We start from the raw sequence: 23,893 nt of genomic DNA, 5'->3' as shown, positions 1-23,893 counted from the left end.
TTGCCTTAAAATACTGATCTATTCTGCTTTTTTATTGTGTAGAGAAGAAACCCAAATCTTTCACCCAGTGTATATTTTGAATCATAACAGCAGTTTGTACTCTGGCAATAACTGACAATATTTAGCAATCCATATTCAAAAATTTTATAGATATTTTTATTTTTATGAGTAGAGAAGATAATATATGGGAATAGGAAAATGTCTAGATGAAATTAAAATTTAATGAATAGCATTGGTTTAGCTCCAATTACAAGGCTAGGTTCAGCCTGCATAACTTCATGAATAGCCTGAGAGAAGAAATTTTTATGAGATTCTCAACCACATATTTATCTTGGCTTTGAAAAAAGGGTATGTATTATGTTGAAGGCTCTCTGCACTTGTTTTCACAGGCAGAAGGCAACAAAATCCAGGCTATGTGAACAATTAGGAAAAAAAAGGCTGGTTTATGATAATGTTATTTTTTACCTCAGTCCCACACAGTCTTTCACATTGATTTCTTACATTCTTATCCTGAAGCAGAAGAGACCACGCTCAAAAATCTCATCAGCCTGACAATGCAAAAGGGGTTCTGTGCAAACAAACATAGTAAAAATACAAAAGGAAGGAAGAATCATAGAGTGGTAGCAGCCTCAGAGAATGGCAGGTAACACTTTTTCAAAGAAATTACAGTAAATGTGAAGCAATACAGGGACAAAATATTTTTAATGGTACCAAAATTTGACTTACTTGCAAACATGTTTTATTTCTGCATTGCTCTACCTACTCTTATACATTTAATAAGGTTTACCTTCTGATAGACCTTTATAAATTGAACCATATGGAGCTGCTATTTTCCTATATGATCAGAGAATCATAGAAGGGTTTGAGCTGGAAGGCACATTATAAAGTAATCTAATCCAAGCTCCCTGCAACAACAGGAACATATTCAACTAGATCAGGTTGATCAGAACACTGTTCAATCAGACCTTGTATGTTTTTAGACATGAAGCATCTAGCACCTCTTTGAGCAACCTGTTCCTGGGTTTTATCCCTCTCATCATTTCATGATCGTTTTGTGGTGTAGAAATGTGGAAGGAGGGTTCCTATATATTTTCAGACTGATTTTTAGAAAAAATATTGGCTTCTCAACTTGAATCCAATGTGTCAAAACTTACAAATAATAAAAGCACAAGATAAAGGGAAACATGCAGTACCACTTGTTAGACCAAATACAGAGGTCTTTTTTTTATTATTATTCTCAATAATTAGGCAATATTGGGACACAGTCACCTCTTCCTGTTAGTTAGACTGTTCAAATAAATCTAGAGAATCCCACTGTCCAAATGCTAACTTGGGGGTACTGATTTTGGGGAACATCTGGACTATTCAGCTATAAATCCATACATGGTAGAAGTGTTTAATGATACAAAATGGATTCATACTCTGATGCAGTATTTTAAAGCATTTTCAAAAGGGAAATCAAACTTTGGAGTAATATATCATCAGCATCTTATCTTGTAACACCGTCTTTCCACAAAATGGTATTATTCATAAAATAAAAAAACTTTGAAATAAATTTAATACCATATTTTTACCCCCAAATTAATGCTTGCAACTGAATCAGAGCAGAGATGTTACATATAGTCAGTAGTACACCCATAAATGCTGCAAATACTCTTTTCTCACTAAATTCTCACTAATTCTCTTCTACTCTTTTTGCAGACTTTAGGGGAAATAATTTTAGACAAAATGACCTTTTTCCTGCCAATTCAGAAGGCTAGCCAGCAACATAATTAGCTGATTAATTATTGTTTTCTTTGTGAAAGAAGTCACCTTTGAGATGAATTTGCTCAAACATGAGTAGCTGTATATTTGACATACACTTTTGTTCCCTGCTGGTGGAGTGCCAAGGAATCTATTTCGGTCTTGTTTCACTAGCCTACTTTAATCACTATAAAAATCACTCAAAGGCTCAGCCAATGCCTAGTTGGCATAGGGCAAATGCCTTGAAACTTATATAGAGAATTCTAGCTGAAACACTACAAATAATATGATTTTATCTTCCTAGTATTGCTGAAACATTTGTGATTATCAGGCTTTCAAGTAAATCAGAAAAAGCTGCTTTTTTTTTTTTAATATCAAACTACTAAATATAAAGGGCTCTTTTTCTCTTATTGGAAACTAAACCTCTTGAAATACTCACCATAAAGTGTTTTCACACAGTTATAGGAGGTAGATCTTAATTAACCTTTCCAGTGCCCTTGCATTGTAGTTAATTAAACCTGTACAAACCACACTACCTTAATTCTGAATTACAAACTTACCTTGATCAAAATGGGGAGTACAACCCCCTTTTGGAGCTTTCCACTGACCTTGCAATTTAGCATTATAAAGCTTTTATTAGTAATGCACACTTTTAAAGAAACAATACCTTCACACTAGATTTTTCTTAGTATATTCAGGCAGCCATTATTTCTAGAGCAAGTTGATGGAAGTTGTTGCTCTCATACTGTGACAGGTACCTTGAAAAAATTAGATATAAAACATGTATACACATAGGCACATTTATACGTAGAAACACAGATATGAGTATAGTCTTTAGACATTTTCCTAGATGGGAATAAAAATTCTAGTGACCACCTATACCATTACAATTAGAGGTAAAATGGAACATTTAAAACTTTATATTGAATAGCAAAGTATGCTGTATTTGAGACTATATGAACAGGAGCAGGTGTAAGAGCCAATGAGATTTCAAGACCAAGGCAGCAGATCCACCTGAAGTTCAGGAAGTACGGTATGATGTTTGCAGCCAGCTCCTCAGTGCTCACATTTTCTTTCCCAACATGGTGTAAACATGGCATCCCCAGGGAATTTGGGAGTCACTCATTTAGCCTTCTTATGTACATAAATGCTCATGTTCCTCTATTTGCTCTCCCCTTCCTCTGTTCATTGACCACTGCAAAAACCTCTTTTGTTGTAAGTAAAAGTAGAATTTTTAGGAGGAGATTTATGTATGCAAGCACAATGTTCATGCCTGAATAGCTCTTCTTCATCAAAAAATGTCAGCAAGCTATATGAAAAGGCAGGAACAGAAAAATTGTAAAATACCTATGTTCTTATTTATTTTATTCAAATTAAACATTTGAAATGTATGCAAACATTAGTGTACAATTCAACAAAGGTGTAGAATAACTTCCTTATTTTTTAATCTTCTCACAGCTATCTTTCTGCTCCAAATCTTAAAGCAAAATATCTTACAAGAAGTATTAATTTTTCATTACATAAATCCTCAGCAATTTCTCTTTGATATGATGCTGATCTGTCTTGTTTCCTCAAATGAAAAAAAAATTAGACTTCAGTTATAATATAAGTAAATTATTAGTATATCAGTATTAATTCTATCTTTCATTTAATAAGGAGAATGTATTAAAAGATCAGAGTTGCATTTACTGAAGATGGATTACAATCATGCAGACTTTTAAATGGATAGAGTTAGGATATGATTGTGTTAGGTTTTATTTCCATGTCAAATTCCTCACTTAATCTCCAGGTCAAGGTGCTTTCAGTTAAAGTATTAACGGGATCAAACTAAACTGGTAAAATACATATTTTTAAAATTTATATTTAATTTTAATCAAATTGGAAGTTCCTGATATTAGGTAATCTTATTTCACTTGTTGTCAATCAGATACACACCTTCCCACACAAAACACAAAAAAACCAAGCAAACATGAAAACCCAAAACAAAACACCAAAATGCCCCCAACTTGATTCTTCTATCCAGTGCCTCGTGAGTCTTTGAACACGTAAGGTCTTACATGTTGTGAATTTATCCATGTATTACATCTATATTAATACTCTGGCCTAATGTCAGGACCAGTGAGAAATTCTCTCCTCAACATTATTCTGTAGATTGCTCATAACAGTAATTTTATTAAGAGATAAAATAGCCTACACTGGTGGAAGCTAAATAAAAGCCCAAATGGATTTTATGAATATATATCAACCGCATAGAATCTTGGAGGGTAACAAATCAGTCAATAGTAATCTAGTCTAGTGAGGAATGGATTATTTACAATCCACAATATAAGAGCAAGCTCTTCTTAATATATTTTCAGCCTTAAGAAGGACTCAGTTTCACAAGATCTGATAGGAAAGTCCCTGTCTGTTCCTTGCATAATGTAATAGGTTTAGACTAAATTTACCTCAAAATCTGCAAACTCTATGTTTATGTTCACACAGTCCATGCTGGGGCACACCTTAATTAATGAGCAAAGATTTTCTTAATCAGCATTAGAAAATAGTAGATTTTGATGTTTTTTATTCAGATTTTCGTAGAAAAATGTTCTATAAAAGATTCAGCAAGATGGAAGCATTTTCTTTATCTCATAACATCTGTGTGGGATGATATGGTAGGAAAAGACCTAAAGTGCTTAATTTGATTCTGATCTATTAGAATGAGATTCTACATTATATTCTATATTATATCCATAAATATCTGCCATATAGACTAAAGTTTTCATGCATCTCTTTCATTTCTCTGCTACTGGGATGAAAAATAATTGTGTAGTCACCCAGGCTACATTTACATTTACCTTCTGGACATTATTCAGTGATCTGGAGGGATTGGATCCTCAGCTAGCCCATGTTGGTCACCAGGAAATCCTCTCAGTTTGCAATCATGGAAAGCAGGACAAAGAACAAGGAATGGAGAAGAGAGCCTTCAACTTGATAAAAGGGCTTAGGTTTATTAATGGTTCCATTCTAAGGTCAAATCTTGAAATTGTTGTGCCAAGAACTCTCAGTAACTTTGGTATCAAGAAGATTTATTGCTCTGCTGACTAAATACAGAATGACTATGAACAATCTATATTGAGAAAGAAATGTAGGCAAGTCACATGGGGAGAAAAGTCCTCCATCTGAAAACATACTCAAATTTAGTGAACGCAGGACCTAATCTTATCTGTTTGGCAGGAAATGACTTATTTTCACACAATTTCTCAATGAGAAATACATTATTATCCACTTTTTCTTGCTTGCTCTGAGCAGAAGGACTGTGCATCTGTCTTCTTTCACCTCCAGCTCATAAAAAGGATGGGATGGACAGCTTCTATATTTGTTATGCATTAATTTGCTTCAATAGAACAAGAGTTCAGGTGACCTCATTTCTCCTTTGATTAACTTATCAGCTTGGCATTTTTTTTCTTATCACATTTTTAATCTAAGTGGTTTGTTCATTTATGACTATAAATAAGATTATCTTAAAAAATTTCTTGACTTTCAGCATGGTCGTTAAGTACCCATTTCACACACTGAGAAACTCAATAAAAATTTGCATTATTATGTTTAGAGCATTGAGTGGTAATAAATTAATTGATAAAAGATCAGGAATATAATTTTTTTACATATCTATGTTCTCATTATCACATTTCTCTCATAGGTCAGTGAGTGAACTATAATTTGGTTATTTTCTGCTTTTAATATTCCTCTTATATATTTTTTACTAATTAGGGTCCCATTAATTTTTACATGAATTGCTAAAGTTCTCTAAATAATTTTTTTCCAAAATATTGTTTTGGCTATTTGAATTCTCGAACAGTCAGTACTTTTAGATATATGAGCTATTTTAAAATCTTACTGAAAAGAAACAGTCCTATATCTCCCACTTTAAAAATCCATATTTAGCAAGTGAAACAATGGGACTTTTGGGGGGAGTCTTTTAATTTCTGTTCGGTCAAATGGCCATTTTCTAATACAGGCATCTTGATACTAATAGGGAACTTTCCAAACATTTCACTTTGGTTCCCCCCCTTAAGACATTTATAAATAGTAAATATGACATATTGAAAACAGTATTCTATTGTTATGAATGAAATCTTGGTAGAGGAACAAAAACCTGTTTAATAGTGTATAGAGATTAAAAAAAAAAACAAAACCCAAAACACTCCCGAGAAAAATCAAGAATTGCATTTTGAAAATGTAGTAAAAAGGAGTATTTTCTCATTTTTACGTGTGGAAAGAATATAATGTTACACTAAGGTCTATCTTAGGAATCCTGGTTTTCACCTGTCAATACTGAATATCATTACATGCAAGAATATACCAGGCATAAGATATTGACATTTTTTATGTGTAACAATTTTTAATTCTTTACCGTGTGACTGCAGGGGATGTTTTTGATACAGCATAAAAGATGAAGGAGTAGTTGTCAAAAGTTTAAATTGTACAAGTATGCAACACCTCAAATGTCCTTTGTAAGACCCATTAGATATGGTCTTTCCTTGAGGCTTAAACAAATGTTAGGTTTTGTTCTGTGCTGACCAGAAAGAACATTTTATCGACCTGTTAGAAAAGCCACTGATGAGATCACACGAGTTATGAAGCATCATGAAGCATTGTGTGGAGCCCTTGAACATTAGTGACACTGAAAGAGCATACAGAAATAAATAAAATCAGACAGAAAATAAAATAAATCTGGCAAGAGGAAATAGCATTTTTCCAACAATCAACCATCACAACAAAGTAAGACAAGCCTTAGAAACAAATCAAAATTGACATAGGAAAAATGAGAAACACAAACACATGCAATGAAAAATTCATAAGTTTGTTTGAACACACTAGGGAGCCTTGTGAGGTTTATAATTCACTTCGGCAAGGGTAGAATTAAAATTAGAGACAGGCTTTTAGATGTAGTAAGACATTTCATTTGCTAACTGCCAGAATTTAAGCACCATACTAATATTAAATGTTACTGTTCTCCTTTCCTGTCTGAGCTGCCTTTAACAACTTAGAGGCAACATCTTCCCTGCTTTAGACATCTGAGATCAGTAGATGGTTGTCAGGGTACTTACCAGAAATGTTGCTTAGGTTTCTTTTAGTCTTTTAATTAAAAAAAAACAAACCAACCAAACAAACAAAAAAAAACCCCAACCAAACAAAGCAACCCCAAAACAAACAAATGAACAACAAAAATCCCCAAATCCTCAAATGTCAAGCATTTGAAGCAGAAATAGGGTATCGCAGAGACACCATAAAGTCTGCACTTTCACTTCTCAGAAATATGTGTTCTAACTAAAGGTGACACACTGGGCATCTCCCCCATTACATCCTTAAAATTTCTCTCAAAAGATGTGTGGACACAGCAGTGTAGCTGAGTCTTTTCAAAATTATTACATTTGGGAGTGAGGGAGTGAAGCTGACCCTGAAAAAGTGGGGAAGAGAGGTGTTTATCTGGTGCTGATTTTTTTGTCTACTTCTACTTGGAACAGTGACTAAATATTTAATTGGCAATAAATTAAGTCTGTTTTGCCCAAATTGATTTTTTTTTCTTTTCCCAAGACAATAATTAGTAGCAATCTCCTTGTCTTTATGTCCACCTTTGCTTTACCATTCCTATTCTCCCTATTTTCTACTCCAATCCTGCTGAAGGATGAGTGAGCAGGTGGTTGAGTAGAAGCTGAGATTTTTATCATGGCTAACCCATCATAAACAACTAAATACAAAACACCATTGTTATTTTTCATGGATATATTAATTTAAAAGCAGGAAAATATATATTTAATAATATATTATATATTATATAATAAATATAATTTATATAATAAATATAATTTATTTTTATCTTCTCCCTTACTAATTATTTCTGAGTTTATCCAGTTAATTAAAAGATTGTAGCAAAGAGATGACAGATTTAATTCTGCTACTTTTCCTCACTTTCATAGTATTTTCTTCAATTTAGCACCTCTTATTTTTAATACATTTTGTTAAAATTAAATATTTACAAAACAAATTACGTTATTTCAGACATGGAAAAACAAATTTGTTTCTCTTTGGATTTAACGCTGTTTTGTAATGACAGCAAAATTGTTACTCTTAACGCATCAAAAAAACCCCAAGTAAACTTCACATTTTTATCCACTATCTATATGCCTGCCGCTTAGTCAATATTTTTTTCTAAAATATTTCAGAATTCATCAGAACAGACTTGTTGAATATTTAGAATTTAGTAAATAATAGGAATGTCATGTGTTGATTAATATAATAAATACAAAATTAGTTTAGTTTTTCTGTTGAGCAACATTGTCTTTTATTAGCAGTGTGCAGTTAGAGCAAAAAAACATAGTTACTTGTTTAAGTGTACAATGTTGTTAATTATATTAATTTCATCTGTTTTGTTTCACATTGGAGGAGAAACATGAAAAGCTAGTGACCACAGTAAACAGTTTTGGCTTGAATTAATAGGTGAGTCTCTCAATAGGTACAAAATGTAAATTTGAGGGGTATTGCTAAAACATGCTAGAATTTTCTAATTTAGATACTGTCTCCAGGGGAGGAAATATTCTAAATGTCCTTGCATATATCACAGTCTAATGAATATTCAGTATATCTCAGTGATCTAAAGAGTGAACAGTGTCTCAGCTATGTTGTAAAAAGAAAATCAGCAAACCAGACAGACTGTCTTCCAAAAATTGGATTTTATGTTGTCTTTTCACTGAGCCACCACAGCTAAATTTTAAAATGATCTATTATATTAAAGGTATCTCTTATATAAATGTATGCATCTAGCTATGCACTATAGTTTTTTAAAGCTGTCTATGATGGTGAAATATACCATACAGGAATTCCAAGAGGGAGAGAAATCAAACTATGAGAAACAAAGTTTAGTATGCATACAGATTCTGATATATTATATATTTAGACAAAGATATCTAAGAGAAGTCAGACAAACTATGCACTGCTCTACTATAGGGCTTTGGTTAGGATCACATTAAAATAAACCTAAGGTGGCTTTACAGTACTCTGCAATGCTGTTGATCACCTTTCAGGTCCATGTCCTTCTATTATTATTTTTATTAGGTAAAAGTGGAAATGGGTTTCCAACAGTTTCTTTTTGTATCCTAGTGAGTAACTCTTTCACCCAAGATTTAAATCTCAAACAGTCTTTAGTTCAAAAGAATTGAGGTTACTTACTAAATGCACCATCTGTAACTAGAGATCTGCAACACATTACTTTCCCCTGAGTATAGTTTGGATTCTCATTTGCTGAATTTGAAAGTGCTTCCCTTGCAATCCTCTGGCTGACTGCAGCTTTTGAAACAAACTAGGGAAAAAAAAAGCCTCTTTTCTTTGTGCCAAATTTTTTGCTACAGCTGTGAGAGGTATCATCTGTTTAATGATAATAACTGAACTACAACATTTTAAAAACCATGGTGAAAACCGTATTGTTCAAGTTTGCACATTCTTACTGCTGAAACACTTTCCAAATTTTCAGATGTCAGATCTTGCAGTATGTATCAGTTAATCAAAATTGTTAATACATAAAAATAGAGCTAGAACTGTGAAATAAACAAAGTAATCGATGTCAGAATTAAAAGAACAGAAACTAGGTGGAAGCAAAATGAAAACAAAGTGATTAATATATAATAAAAAAAACCCCCACTGAATTGGTTTTAATGAACAGTCAAATTTTTATTATAAACATATTTTAATAATATATATTTAAATAATATTTTCTATATTATATTGATTTATATGGGTAATATGCTAACATAACTATTCAAAACTTTCTTTCCTTTAAACTAGATTTATCATTTTCAGCTATTGAGGAAGAAATTACCCATTCCTCAGTTCTTCAGCTGCAGTCAGCTTAAAAGAGAAATCAAAAATATCTGTTACAATTGTCACAGCTAACACTAACAATCAACCGCATACAGTTGTAACATATTTCAAAAAGGAATAAACTATAATACAGAAGAGATAATATAAAAATCTTTCTATTCTGATCAAGTAATGAGGTCTTATACATAAATTTTATTGTGATAAATATTTTCTAAGGATTATCAATCAAGTATATCTTAGTAACAAAGAGGTTTAAAAATCCCTTAGGCCTAGTATCCCAAAGGTAAATTTTTTCTTCACCTCTAGAAGAATATGCTTTACCTGCTTTTCAATTTTTGGAATAATGTTTAACCTACTTAATAAAAGCTGTGTAATGACGCGAGTAACATATTCTTTAAAATAATTCCTTTCAAAATTATTAAATTAGGAATGAAATGCAGTAAACCAGGATTACATGACTAACACCAAAAGTTCCTAGATAATTAACTTAATTTTTTTCTGAATCTGTTTCCTTATTATTTTAAAGATGTTAATAATGATTTTAGTCGTATTTGGAAGGCAAACAAAATGTTATCAAAAAAAAAAAATACGCACAATATAGTGTATACGAAAATAATGAAGTTTGTAATATTTGAAAGCCAAACTGTTAGCAATAAATAAAAGTATATCTAATTTAGTCTATATTGAAGTGTGATATTGCTATCATCATCCAGAGCAAGAGTGACAAATCAGACAGCTTCCATCCTTAGTCAGAAACTGAGCTACATGCTTCACTGATGAAAAATTATATTGAATGTATTTGAAAATTGAATGTGCTGTGTGGTATCTCTTATTCTCTGATTGTGCTTCATTGTGCTTGAAATTTAATGAAATTTAATTATGACAATAATTCAATTGCTGGTAAACTCTTAGGTGACAGCAGGTCAGCTAGAAAAAACTGGAAAATTCCAATTCAGCAATAGCATAGTTAAATCAAGATTAAAAGAGAAACGAAGAGGAACTGCTGGAATAATTGGTAAAATAAAGCTTAAAAAAATACTTACAGAAAAAAATTATTTCCTGGAATAAATTAGCATATTCATACACATATAATACTTTGGTCTAGACATTGTATTTTAATTTTTTTGTATAAGATTAATACCTGTCTTATTTTCGGCCTGGGTATTGTTTTACCCTGGATGCTGTGTGGAAGCCTGAGAAAAGTGCCTACAGCGCACTGAGCCAATTACAGAACTGCCCCAGCTGCTGAGGAGAATTTTGCTCTGTTTCACAGATGAGACTTAATGCAGGATGCTAATGGGTACAGAGAAACTAACTTGATTTATAATCCCCAATTAAATCTCCCTCTGTAGCAGTTAATTAAGAGCAATACAACTGCAAATTATTCTCCTTCTAACTTACCTAAATCATATACAGAATAAAGAAAACAATAATTATTTTAAAAACTGTTCTTGGAATATGCTGTTGGATTCTCAAGTGTGAATTTATAATGAATAAAAGACATGATTTTTTTTCAGAGAAAGGAAAACTCTCAAAGGAATGGTGGAATGGCCGCCTTTACTTTTTGTCTAAGCATGTCCTGCCCTAAACCAGGACATTATTCAGGTTACACCATTCCTGCAATGCATTAAAAAGACTAATAAACTGTAGATTGGGAAATACAAGAAAAGGAAAACTAGTGGGCTTTGAAATCTCAACCAGTACAGTAAAACTGATGTCACAGTAGCTCTGAGTTTTGCTGTACTTATATATAGTACAGTTTTAAGGAAAGAAAGGACTTATTTAAGCTGAATTTTGTGTTGTCCTGAAAATACTTGGTGAATTTGCAGGTGCATAGGAATATAATTCTGTATGATATTCATGATTTCTAGATATGAAATTCTGAAGCAGAAATGAATTTTTAGGCCCATCAATTCTGTTACAATGTTACGAATTTTTATAAAACAAACAAGCAAAGAAGAATTTACAAATATTATTTTAAAATAAGGTTTTAAATAAGTAAAAAGTCCAAATGTCTCCCAGTAAACTTTCACAGTTTTGGAAGCTCCCAAATATCCTGAATAACAGCAACTTTTGGCCTGGAGTGCATTACTACTTTGAGTAGTCGTCGTGAATACCAAATGTTATTCAGTAATTCGAATATTATTTGGTAAGCTTATTGAAGTTTAGGACTAATCCATTCTCCTATATTCAGACTATTGTCTCCTTTTACACATATACACAAAAAGAAATTATTCAGTGATGAATTGCACATTTGACTTAAATTTTACTTTTAATATAATTTTTCATTTTAATATCATCTCTTCCATATTGCTTTAGTTCAGACTCTAGTATCTGGAAAACAGGTTAATCTAATGATATATGTTGTATTCTTGTCCTAAAAGAATGAAACTGTTGATGATAAAATGAAATGGTAGGCAAGATTCATAATGCATTGACAACTTTCCCCCCATAGCTTCTTATGTATTTTTCCTATTTTTCTTCATATTGCAGAAAACATCTTTGTAATTAAATATTTGTCACCTGATTATCAGTGCGGGTTTATTTGGTCTTCTTTTTTAATTTTAGTTTTGCATGACTTCACATAAGATATAGTTTTACTCCAATTAATAAATATATGAAATTACAAAAAAAAAAAGCTATAACTAATTAGCACAATATACTCAATCAAAAATCAAGTCGGTTAGATGAAACTGGATTAAATACAACACATATTTAACAAAGATAAATCATGTCCAGTTTAACTACTATATTCTTAGACAGGATAATCGATTTTTTTTCAAAATAGTAAAATATTCTTGATCTAATCTTCCTAGACATCAATAAAGACCTTGGTACACTGTCACATTACTAGGAAAGCTGGGGAAAGTAGAGATTTGTAAAACAAACAAAGGAATTACTCAAAGGGAAAGATACAGCTGATAATGATGAAAGGGGACCACAAGTTTGTTTCTCAACAGAAGATTGAGAGGTTCTTCAATGGCCTCATTTCATATTCTCACCAATGATTTTTAGTAAAGTAAGAGTTTAAAAGTTAATAAAATTTCTGACAGATAATTAGGAAGCAGTAATACTTTGGATGATTCAATCTTATTAGATGATGTTGAGAACCTAATTTATTAAGTGGGATTGCATTTCTTACCCAGAAATATAGATCACACACTTTGGCATCAAAAGAAGTAGTTTTGATACATTACGGAGCCTCTTCATTTAGGAAAGAGAAGAAGAATTGAAGAATGTAGCTATGTGTGTAAATAATGCAGGGGATGCCTGTAGGTAACGGTATGACAAGGCTGGGAAAACAGCAAAGACATCCTCAGAATGTATTAGGTAAGAAATGTACACTGAACAGAGGTCTAGACACCTATCTAGCCAACCCTACTAGTCTGTTCACAAAAGAATAGAGAATTGCTGTAATTTTTACAAATCCCTGAGCACTTATTTGTCAAGAAAATCTGTAAAAAATAAGTTTCTTCCACAAAGCATTGAGATGCACCAAGATCCATATATGTACATAATTGCAATAGCTTTTATTATTTGCATATAAAATGTAAATCGATGGAAATTTTTGATTAAGAAGCATTTATGGGAAATTACTGTGTTCTGAGGCTTTGTGGAAGTTACAGTATCCATATCATATCTAAAACCTTATTTAGATATACAATAATTTAGTACTAAGAGGATTTGTTGGGGTTTTTTTTTTCCAGTTTAATGACTGAATATAACACAATTGTTTTTCAATGTATTGAAAAACACTTTACTTAATTTTTTCTTGAAACAATCAACTTTTTTTTTCAGATGACCTTTAAAGAAACCCTCTTTCCCTTTAGAGGCTTTTTCTGCCTCCTGCGGTTGAAAAATCCCTCATTTAGCATAACTGTAATTCTCATGCAAATTCATTTTTTTCTTTGATTAAATGAATAGTAATTATAGAGAAATACAGAAAATACTTCATTATCATTGTTAATTTGAACATCATAGAAAGTGAGCTGTTCAGAACCACCACTTATTTCTATTCTTCTAGTCTTTGAACTCTGATTCTTTTTTCTCTATAGCTCTTCCTATTCTTCTTACTATAGCAAGCATTTTGATTTTCTTCATTATAGACAGTAACAAAATCTTATAATTTTGTAGACAAATGTTAGATGAAATAAAATATTTCATCTTTAAAATACAGATAAATGTCTATTTTAGTACATTTATATGTATAAATATATTTTTCTGCCTCTAAATAACACCTTTCCTTGTGTCATTGGAAAATTCTCCTTTACCAAAGGCATTGCAATCTGTCTTCTTGTATCTTCTTTATGTTGTGAAAAGCTTCAGAATTCAGTTAATATGTCAGGTTTGACCCATGCAGAGCAACTGCTTGTGTAGCAAAATTCCAACCTTCCTTCCTCAGACATCCCTTTAAATTTTTTTTCTTAATCTGCATCTTCCCAGATTATTTTACTCTGTAATGTGACCAGCATTACCTGGAGGTAAAAAATCAGTGATTCTCAATCTGCTCTGAAATGTGTAATTCTGATATTGTTTATTTTTTACTGTTTGTATTCACAGATAAGATTTGATTGTAAGTAATATATATTTATAAAAGGCAGGAGATAATAAAATCTGTCCTCTGTTGTTTGTACATGAAACTATAGGAGTTGTCATTTCAGACTGCTTATTTATGCATTTTGTCACAGCTTGGACCTAAAATGTAGTTTAATATGGAGCCTGAAGCTTATTTGGTTTTGAGTTCTTTGAGTGGCCAGTAATGTTTCAGAGATGAAACTCTCTATAAAACCCAGTTTGGCTGCATTATTTGATTTTTAATAATTTCTTAGAGTTTGTGATTTTTGTTGTTTTTTTTGTTTTTTAAATTATTGTTTAGTGTTGGATCTGGTGCATGCTCTCTGCCTCCTTGGAGCTGCCTGCACTCCATGCCAGTGGAGGGATGCAGCTCAGTGGTGCAATCTTGGCTCAGACTACTTCATGAGAAAGAAATGGAGGAAAACTCATTGGGGAGGTTCTGTTTCATTTCACTTCATTTGTGTCTCTGTCCCTCATCCCACAGCTATGTCACAGCCCTGCCCTTGCCCAGCCACATCTCTGCTGATCCCAGCCCTGGTCCCCACTCTCTAACTTGACTTCTGAGATGAGCAGCTGTAAAGTTGTTCTAGGTAGAAGGGAAAAGTTGCCAAGGATAAGAAAAATACTGCTGAAAAATACTGACAGCTTTCTCAGGGTGGTAGACTGCCTTGGGGACTCCCCTGCCCTGCCAGGGAATAAGGCACCCCTGTCCTTTTCTTTACAGAACAGCCAGGTCTTGGCTGCTCCTAAACCATTTAGTTTGGTTATATTTGGTTAGGAATGATTCTCATCCTAAATGACTATTGCAGTGAGAAGGATGAAATAATGTAGTTTGAATTTATATTTGCCTTCCAGGCATATGGATACAAATGAACTGAGTGCCCCAACACTTTCCTGTAAGATTATTGTTATTATTGTTATTTTGCATGTGGTTTTATTATAACTACTATTAAATAATCACTTTCACAATGTGTAACTTAAAAGTAGTTAATGAACAGGTCATTAAGTTGCTTTCCAAAACCAACAACTATTAAGTAAATAGCATTGAGTCAGCTTTAGTTAACAGTGGTTGATTTCTAGGAAAGATACAGGATGGTTCTTTCAATTTGTCAGCTAAAGCTATTGGATTTTTTCTTACATTTTGTTTCATTAATTTTAAGTTTAAGTTTCATTGATCATTTCTTATTAGATGAATAATTTTTATTATACTGGAATTGAAATTGTGGATAATGACTTGTCCTCTATGAATTTAAGTGCAAACAACCTGATCTATGCTTTTGTCATACTTCAACTTAATTGCTAGGCTAAAGGTTTCTGCTAGCTGGCAGGTTTAATAGTGAATGTCCTGCCAGCTCTCATTTTTCAGCACACTGCCTGTATTTTTCAACTCTGCAAAGTGAAGGATTTGGTTTTTAAAATTAGATTGTGCTGAAAAAAAAAATAAAAGAAGACAACTTCCTATTATCTGTTGCTGACTTCCTTCCTGATCCGCTAAAACAAAATAATTTCCTCGTAAAGCCTGATGTTACCAACTGGATTCGGAGATTAGAAAATGCACTGCAGGAGTTAAACAATAGAAGAGCAAAATACCCAATGGACTAAGGAGAAAGTTTTCATTTTCTTTTTACACCCAGTTCTCTTCTCATAAGTGATAGCTACAGATGTAGTTAAAACTTTTTTCTTGTGAAATGTGACCTCCACCCAAACAAAACATTTCTGTCATACTGCCACAGGGGAATAGTACCTGCCTTAGGCAAGACCAAGTCTCAGTGCATCATATAGTTACTTTAAAGACTGGTTGATATAACTGAGATGTAAAAATTATGTTTACATATAATGCTATTTCATTTTCACAAGTGTTCTAGTGTCATGATGAGTTTTTGTTGACTGGCTCAGATTGCACTTCCTCTATACTGATGTTAGAAATCACCTGGTACTCCCATGTTTCTCAGCAATGGAATTACTGCCAGCAGAGATCACAGTTATATTTGCCATATATTCTTTATTCTTTCATGTCATAATGAGAATCTTTTCCCCATGACCATTTTCATATCACTTTTCATGAAGAGAATACTTACATTTGTTCTAATGTTCTTTTAAAATAATTGGTCTGGAATTGCAGCTTATGAACCAATCTCCCAATTCCAGTAAGTGTATGAAAGGAATGAGTCTTTTTGAGGCCAAACCCATTTATCACATCACTGGTTTAATACAAAATCCTTTAGTCTTCTGGCTGATCACTTAGTCTGCAAGAGGAAGTGCTGATGGAAGCAGCATCTGGTATCAGAAGGAGAAGCTGAAACGTGGTCATGAAGCAAAGACATTTATATCACTATGCATGTCAGATATGTGGGGGGAGAGAGGAAGGTGCCATAATGTGTTTCTATAAATAGTGGGGAGAGTGGAATAATAGACACTACACTCCAATGCCCCGCTGACAGAAATTATATGGGAAGCTGGGACAGACGGTAACTTTTATATAAGATAGATTAACCAAGGGAGATAAGAATGAATTTCCATAAACTTAATGTTTCTCTCAAGACACGGAAGAGAACTGGAAAATAACCAGTCTGCAGAAAGGAGAAATAGAAGTCAGGAAGAGGATGAAAGAGAATGTCACTTTTACTTTGAAAAACAGGAAAAAAAAAAAAAAAAAAGTGATATTTAAATATTCAAGGTAGAGAAAAAAATTTAAAAAAATGTTCTGAGTCTTAAACTGAATAGATGTCACCCAGATTACATAAATAATACTATATTTTGCCGAATTTACAGGTTTTACATATTTAAGATGGCAAAGTAAATCGGTCTCACCTCTGTGCCTCATAAGATCATTGAACAGCTCCTCCTCAAAGACGCGTCTAAACGTGGAAGGCAGGGAGATTATCTGTAACAAAGTGGAGAAACTGATAGGAAAAATACTCCACGTCTTTTTATATTGCATAGTTCTGCCGACTCATGTCAGGAAGCCCATACACCAAAAGCGTGGGTAAGCCTTTAGGTTGTGACAAGTTGAAATTAATGGGGTTTTATTCCATCAAAACTGGTTGAATAGAGAAATGTATGATTACATTCCCTGCTGGAAGTATATGAAATTTGACATAACACAAATTATTTCTATATGGGTACTAAGGAGAATAGGCCAGACAAGAGTAATTTTGCATTATATTATCTTTGAAGCACTTTTTTTTTCCTGTAATTCTTAAGATATCCTATACAAATTGCACTTACAGAAAGGACCAAAACCAAATTTTCAATACTATACTTGTAAAAACTATAGCTTATTTTAGGACTGGGCTTGCAGAGTAAGTTCTAATTTTGACTAAAACCATAGGAATTTCCACTGAATGTAAAAGTTTTATGTTACTCCAGCAAAGATAGAGATACATTTATCCAGGGGATGGGTTTAACGCCATATCTTACATTTCCTAAGCTTCTTATATAGTTGGGCTATATAGCCACATATCCAAAGAGCTTTTAGAGACTATAAAGCAAATAAATGGAAACATAATTCTTTGTTATTAATTATGCTTTTATTATAGTTAATGATAAACATTCATAAATAACGTAGGGAAAAGGATCACACTGTTGTTTGGCGGGATGTCCATTACTACTTTTAGACACAGCAGTATTATATTGCTGATTTTGAAGTGTTTCATCTCAAGGGATAGTACTGCGAGTTCTGCTAAATAGATACAGTGGCAATATTAAATATAGGGTATCTCTCTTTGTATTTCAATCTTTGTGCATTTCAAACATCTGAAGAAAAATTGCTCTGGAGTGTGACAAAAATTATGTTTTATTATCAATAATGCCAAAAGCAATCTTTAAAGCCTAAATATTTTAGTCTAAATTTTAAATCTGTCATTAAATTGACAGAATAGAAATGAGATTTAAAATACTGATGAATATTGTGGTTTCATACCCCTTTTTTAATCAGTATGTCATGTTTCTATACCTGCGCTCTCATACAAAGCTGGAAGTTTACTTAAAGAGGGATGGGTGATGGCCTGGTGTAATCATAAGGTTTTAAGATTTGAATCCATGAAAAGCAGCACTTTTAATTTGTGTGATCTAGACATATTGCAACTCTGATGGTCCTTCTCTATTTTAAGTCTGAACTTGAAAACCATAGTCTACACTGAGTTTCTGAACAGGCATTAACACCTCCTACTAATTATCCCTAAGAAAAAGCAAACAAATGTTACATGTATAGTTCTTATTGTACTCTGCTTAATGATTTCTCTTTTTAGGTCTTTGCCTACCCTGCAAGAATTAGAAGAACAGCCACTTTTTTTAAGAGAAAAATGCTCCTGTTCTTCTTAAGTGAATAGACCAAAAAAGAACGAAACATGCATGATAGAAAAAATGGCATGAAGCATTAATGAGGAAGTGAGGGATAAATTTTTGTACAGTTGGAACAGAAGGCCCTGCAAAATAAAAAGGGGAGAAAATTTATTTTAGAGTGCATTTTAATTCGATATGATTTAGAGGCTTTGGTTTTTACCAGTCTATTAATTTCCTTACAGTACTGATTCTGTGATTACTCATTTTTGATCTCCAAAAGTATCTTGCTTTACAAGAGTAATTTTCCTCCATTATGTTTATTTCCAGAGAAAAGGAGTAAAATATTCTGCTTCTAGTATTAATAATATTACCTAATTTATTTTAGTGGCATACTTATGGATTTACATCTATGAAAATAAAATGACCATCTCACCCAAAACAGGAAAAATATTCTCTCTTAATCCCAAATGTCTGCAAAGGACTGTCATCTCAAAATTGTAGGTAATTTCTCTCTACATAGGTTAATGCTGTCTCATTTTCATCTAACATGAATAGGTAACATCCTATTCAACCGTGGCCAGTTCTGCATTTGTACTTCCTTCTCTTGGCATTTTCAGTAAATGCTTGAGAGCTGCTAAATGGGTGCCAAGAGATAAAGGTCTTACCTCAGAGTTTCATGGATACAAAACTGCTACTCTGGTACTTGAAAGATTGTTTTGCCACAAATTATTTAATTCTATGTCTCTTCTCTGGACTAAATTCTTTTTTACAATTCAAATAATTTAAAGTAACTCCCTAATTCCACTCTTCTTTTCTCCCCCCCAGTATTGTTTTAAGTAGCCTTAATGTATTGTGTCATTTTGAAAACTAAGTTATTTTTTCATATAAAGTCTGCACAAATCTATGTCATTAATCTGAATGATGCTACACACCTCAGAAATATGTTAGTGTTGTGAAAATCGTGACTGAGTTTTTTACCTAATTGCTTTTTGCTCACAGAAATGGCTGTAGCTCTCTCTATGGACTGAAACACTTATAAAACATCAGTGTCAAAAATGTAATGAGCTCAGCTAACATTCTACCTTCAAATGTCACAGTAATTTACAGACATATATGCCTATTTAAGAAGTTCCTTTTTCAATCCCATCATGGGCTTAATGACGTAAGGATAATAGAGAATCTTCCAAAATGTGTAAAATTTCATTTATTACATTCTCTCCATTCTCTTAAATCTCTAAAAGGACAATCAAATCAATATTACATAGCATTTAAAGCTCTGTCACCCATATCTCAGCTATATCTGAAGTAATCACAATTAACTTTTTACATTGTTTCAAAGACAAATTTTTTTAGAAACATCCAATTCATTCAAATGTGTACTCTGGAGGGAAAAGGGGTTAATTTGCTCCCTAAGTGTCTCTCTTCCCATTACCTATAAAGCAGTCTGACAGTCTCATTCTCTCCACAAAGTGAGACCAATGAGTCATTTGTTTACATGATACTCATCCATCAAAACTCCTGGCAAGACAAAAATGTTGTTTCTTGGCTTCAGTCAAACAAATTATGCAAGAGCCCCAGTAATTAATAGTCCTGCCATGGCTTGCATCTTTCTTTAAAAAAAAAATAAAGCCTTTGAAATTACCTGGTGTGAACAGGAGTTGTCATGCTACCTTCCTTTTTCCTGCTCACTTATTTGTTATGGTATGCTTAAAAGGATGCATTAAAGGCTACAAACAAATTGGGCTCACTAGTAAGTTATGGGCAATTATCAGAGGAACTGAAGGAAGGAACAGGAAGATACTGAACAAAAAAGGGGAGAAAACCTCGCTCGGAGTTTGTGTGGTTCTATTGCAAAAGGACTTTTAAGACCCTCGTGAGCTGTAATTCAGTGACGTGACATCAAGGCCCTCAATCCCACAAGTCACTGACTCATCACAACAGCTGTTTGCCAAGATGCTGACAAGAATCTGACTGTGGGAAATTACTGGTAAAGAATTTATAACTGAAAAAATTTTAGCCCCACACTTTTTCATTATATTACTGGATAAACTCTTATTTCCTTGGTGTCAACATAGAGTGAGGCTTGCTGGCTCAGGCTTCTGGTTTGCTGAACTGATGTAAAACAACAACTACCTATTACTGACCACTTGTTTGGTTTGTTTGTTGGCTTTTTTTTTTTCTCTTCAAATCAGAAAGAAAGATGAAGGTCCATATTATCATCAGAGTAAAGACATATTTGTTATATTAATATAATGTATGCTAATACAGCATGAGCATATTAGCATAAGAGCAGTGGCTGTAACAGGATTGACGCAATCTTATAACTATGCTGTTGAAACAGTCCAAGAAGTATTTGTCAATTCCAAATTGAGACAGGTGGTGAGAAAAGATAACTGATGTTGGTTTTAAAAAACAGAAGAAAGAGATCCCTGAATGAAAATTAGCTATTTAAGTATATTGCTTTCTACTAATTTTGAGGGATGAAAAAGTAGATTACATCCTATCATCTGCACCACTGTGTCCTCCCCATGTACAGTTTGCTTTATTGGCGTTGAGGATGTATTTTCAACTCCTCTTCAGCCTGCAATCTGCTGTAACCCCCAGGTTTTTTGCAGCAAGGCTGTCATTCATCCAGTTCCTGTATCATGCACATAGCCTTTGTTTTCTTGATCCTTATGATAACATAATAGCTCCTAAAATATATGTCTGCTCCGTAATATCACTCATCCATGTTTGCCCTTAGCTGTGTGTTTTTACTCTTTCCACCATAATAGCATATTTTACCTACATTAAAAAATTATGAACAGAATTATAATAATTATGACATATATAATTATAGTAAAGGACAGTAATTATAATTATTCTGATCAACTCTCCGTCTACCCTTTGCCACTCTATCATACTGAAGGCTTCTTCTAGTCATAATTTTGTTTTGGTGGACCAAATGACTTTAATCCCAAAGGTAATGTCAGTTCTATCTGTATTGCCCATTTGTTGCTTCATCTATGAGAGAATTGCCTCCAGGTAAAATATTTCATTCTCATATTTCTTTCCTGATGAGCTATTTCTTCCATGTATTATCTCCATTCCAATAAAGGAAAACAACTTTCTAATGTGCCTACATAACTTTTTTAAACTTCTCCCCTGAGCTAAAATCCAAATTCCCCAAAAACTTTCAAAGTTTTCTTTTTTTTCACTTATAGGATTAAAACATATTTCAATTTTAACACTTTATTCCCTATTTTCCAGTACAGACATAGGCACTGAAACCAGTCTGTCTCAGTAACAGACCAATGCAAAAAGCTCTTGTATCAGAAGTGTGCAGAATTGTTTTTGTGCCTGACCGTACTTAACACTAGTTGCAGAATGCTTCCAGTGGCCTGTAACAACCTAAATGTCTGAAGGACAAATGAGTCAAACCACAAGCCAATATTCTCCACAGAGGAGATGACTCAAAAATGAGGTCTGAAGTTTACCAAGGCAGAAAGTTTGTGATCTGACATGACGATTGTTGGGAGTGAGCTGTGCCTCATAGAAGAGAAGAGAAAAACTCTCCCGGAGTCTTTGTAGAAATCAAAATTCCATCTTGATCCCAAATTTGATTTTACAACTAAGCTGACCCTCAGGACATAGTGGCTAAATGCTTTAAAGATCTTTTGCAGCAAGCTGCAGTCCAGAACTATAATTGCCAAGGACCTTTGTTTGCTAAGTACCCATGTTAGCTATGTCTTTAACCTGTGGTATGTTGATTCCTTAACCTGTTACCAGGAAAAAGGTACTTCTTTGCTCTAGTGTAATGTTTTTCTCAAGATTATGTGTTTTTACTAATGGTGCAACCAACATTTCCCGTATAAATTGTACCTGTGAGGCTGCTCTCTGAGAGGTGACAATAGTTGTAGCCCTTTGTTAAAACACATTTGTCATTTGTCAGTGCTTAGCATTGGATTTAGCAACATAAGTCAAGGATGTCTCTTCTAATGTTTTTTAAATATCCTTCTGATCATTCAGTCTTGTTAAGAAGCTATATTCTAGCAGAAATAATTGTAGATATTTTACCTAAACCTTTGAAAATCAATGTCTTATAAGAAGAGTTTATTGTATTTATAATGAAATTTGCACAAAAAATCATGAGCACCAGTGTTTAAAGTCTCCATGGCTTTACAGAACAATTTGATCACAGTGGTAACTGTGCTTTAAGGAAGATGTTTTTAACCCTCTGAGGAGATTGGTTAAGGAGAGGAAAAAAGTAGGAAAACCATCTACTGTATTCCTCAGAGAAAAGCTAAACCCTTCAACTGGATGATAAAGGCATAAAAAAGGCTGTAGGTCTGTTAGAAGCAGCAGGTGGGAATAGATGAGGTCACAAAAAACATGGCTTTGCAAATAAACTATTTTTTTATACACTGAGTGGAGATGATTTATGGGCATCTCATAAATACACAAGTTTCTTCAGCATCCTATAGTCATATATAATCAGTGAAAGAGATTCAGGCACTCATTCTGTACAGTTTCACAGTAGCAAAAAAAATCCAGCTCACAGAACCCACATCATGAGCGTGAAGTATGATCTACACTGTAGACACTCTAAAAGCTTCAAATTCAAGTGTTAAGCTTGCTGGAAAATAATTTTTAAAAACCCATGTTTTCATAGTCAAATTAAAGGCAAACAATTTTTTTTTCTATGTGAAAGAGTTCAAAGAAAGCTTGTTGATTTCAAACATTTTTTTAATGTGTTTTGCTTCATAACACTGAGCTTTCATGCTTTGCTTTGGTTTGGGTTTTTTTTGCTTTTTATTAGAGAATGAATCTGTTACTAGCAGCTGATTTAGAGCTCGTTTTTAAAGCCTAAAATATGGTTTTATGTGGATAGTTTTGGTTTGTTTTTTTTTTTTTTTTTTTTTTTTTTTTTTTTTTTTTTTTTTTTTTTTCTTTTCTGTGTGTTGTGAGTTAACCCTGCTTATAACCTGGTATAATCTAAATTATACCCTGAAAGACAAGCAGACATTGTGCTGCTTCTGAAGCATTTTAAATAGCTTAGCTATATTTTAAGGGTTCAGATGCACTAGGAGAAAAATAAAGTGAAGGAATTCGTAGTGAGTAGGTAATGACTGTGCTTTGGTGAAAGCCAGTTTTCATGCTGGCTGGAAACATTATGACTTAAGTACTTTCATAATGAAAATTTGAAAGTTCATGAACTTTGCTACTATAAACGTAGACAGAGTCTAGAGGCCTTTAAAGTTAGACCTGCCAATGAACAGAGAATTTCAAGGTAGAATTCCTTTTGAACTATGAAACCCCAAACCTTTAAAATTTAGGCACCCAAATAATTTGCTGGGAGTCTGAGCTATATCTCCTATAGTAAAATATTACACCAATAAATGACACATTGACTTAGTCCAGACTATTTTAAAAATCATTTGTTAGTGAATCGGTG

At 33.1% G+C, this 23,893-nt stretch overlaps 1 long non-coding RNA gene across 15 annotated transcripts in view; it reads right to left on the bottom strand.

The window, feature by feature from the left end:
- Positions 1-23,893, bottom strand: part of LOC310906542 — a 47,932-nt gene that overhangs the window by 13,090 nt on the left and 10,949 nt on the right. For 6 of the 15 annotated variants that reach the window (XR_014589422.1, XR_014589426.1, XR_014589427.1 and 3 more), the window contains exons 2-6: positions 16,987-17,059; positions 16,254-16,471; positions 4,578-4,709; positions 2,411-2,501; positions 502-568 (exon numbers count right to left, since the gene is read on the bottom strand). This is a non-coding gene — a long non-coding RNA (uncharacterized lncRNA). Of the gene's footprint in view, positions 1-465; positions 569-2,410; positions 2,502-4,187; positions 4,242-4,577; positions 4,710-16,253; positions 16,472-16,986; positions 17,060-23,893 lie in introns of all 15 variants that reach the window. The other 9 variants (XR_014589424.1, XR_014589425.1, XR_014589431.1 and 6 more) reach the window with 7 other exon arrangements.

This window comes from Zosterops lateralis, assembly GCF_965231275.1.
Source record: "Zosterops lateralis genome assembly, chromosome: 2".
NCBI classification, from domain to species: domain Eukaryota; kingdom Metazoa; phylum Chordata; class Aves; order Passeriformes; family Zosteropidae; genus Zosterops; species Zosterops lateralis.
The sequence above is the reverse complement of the archived record's forward strand: the minus strand, read 5'-3'. Positions and strand labels throughout refer to the sequence as shown.